The sequence below is a fragment of the Penaeus monodon genome, chromosome 31 (assembly GCF_015228065.2).
Source record: "Penaeus monodon isolate SGIC_2016 chromosome 31, NSTDA_Pmon_1, whole genome shotgun sequence".
NCBI classification, from domain to species: Eukaryota; Metazoa; Arthropoda; class Malacostraca; order Decapoda; family Penaeidae; genus Penaeus; species Penaeus monodon.
The window spans coordinates 19,233,109-19,234,334 of NC_051416.1; the positions used below are offsets into that span (position 1 = coordinate 19,233,109).

General features: G+C 38.3%; 1 protein-coding gene across 6 annotated transcripts in view; it reads right to left on the reverse strand.

The window, feature by feature from the left end:
- LOC119593064 (irregular chiasm C-roughest protein-like) overlaps window positions 1–807 on the reverse strand; it is a 46,047-nt gene extending 45,240 nt beyond the window's left edge. For 3 of the 6 annotated variants that reach the window (XM_037941976.1, XM_037941973.1, XM_037941969.1), the window contains exon 1: window positions 493–807. The gene's annotated coding sequence lies outside the window, so the exon portion shown is untranslated. The remainder of the gene's footprint in view (window positions 1–492) is intronic. The other 3 variants (XM_037941974.1, XM_037941975.1, XM_037941971.1) reach the window with 3 other exon arrangements.
- Between the last annotated feature and the right edge of the window lie 419 nt (window positions 808–1,226).

The window sequence follows — 1,226 nt, forward strand, 5'->3', positions numbered from 1 at the left end:
GCAACAATAATAGAAATAATTTCAATTCCAGATAGCAAAGTGTGACATATTGCAAATGCATGATTGCCTAAAAGAAAAGAGCGCATTTATGTAATTAAAAAAACGGTCAATTATCCAATTAATATTTTTTACAGCATTAGCTAATATAAAATCATCGAGAAAAGTGTTAATAGAATTGTATATCATCAATCAGAATACATTGCGTAAATAATGTATAATTTATTTGTCTTTAGATATATTATTTCCTGTGTTTTGAAGGCACCTGATTGTTTTATATAATATACTGATGGCTTTTTAATTCGATTCGGTTAATCGTAACTGTTGTAAATTAATTCATGTTACTTGCGTTATGAATCATTTTGTTTGTTTTTTTTCTTTTATACTGCACGAGCATTTAAATTTTTTGAGTTTTTATTCTTTCTGCCAAATTTAATGTTTCAACTTTCGGCTTCTAAGAAAAAGAAACACAAATTCCATATTGCTGGTACTTACTCGTCACCCTGTCGGTTACGCAGAGTCGTCCAAGGGGTTTCCAAAAGATTAATTTCACAAAACACACTTTGTAACAGACGGAAAGGTATTTTTTCCTTTCTCCTTGCAAATTTACCTCGAAGTCTAATGATGCGAAATATTTTATAAAACTCCAAACGAAAAACTTCAGTCTTGGAAAATTTTCAATATATTCTGAATCGTTGCGTATGCAAAAAATCACTTCTTTCCCATAAAATAAAATTGCAACGTACAAACAAAAGCCAGTGATTGTCTCCTCGCCTTCTTCCCGACCCGAACTGACCTGCCGGGATGCGCCGGGGCAGACCCCCAGTCAGGAACGGGGTCGGTTGCCTGATACTATTTTTGTTTTCTAGACTTTTCCGGAGTTGTAGTCGAACTGCGCGTCTCAATCTTTGTCAGTAGAGTGTATCAGATATGTTTTCCCCTTTGGTGATCGAGAAGAAAGGGATAACCAGCCGCGCGGGGGTGAATTAGAGCGAAATGAAGCCTGGGTACCGCATGGGCGATGGCTACCCCGGTTGGAGTGTAGCCCGAGCGCATGGCAGGGCGACCGGTGGCATCTGGGCACAAACTCTCCTAAAACCGTACTCTCCCAACATTTCAAAGCCCCCATTTCCAAGAGAATAATCCATCGACACAGCTCATTACCACCCCAATCAAAAGAATCAAAGCCACCCATTTTTCTCAATCGCATATCCCAAAGTGGCGAAATA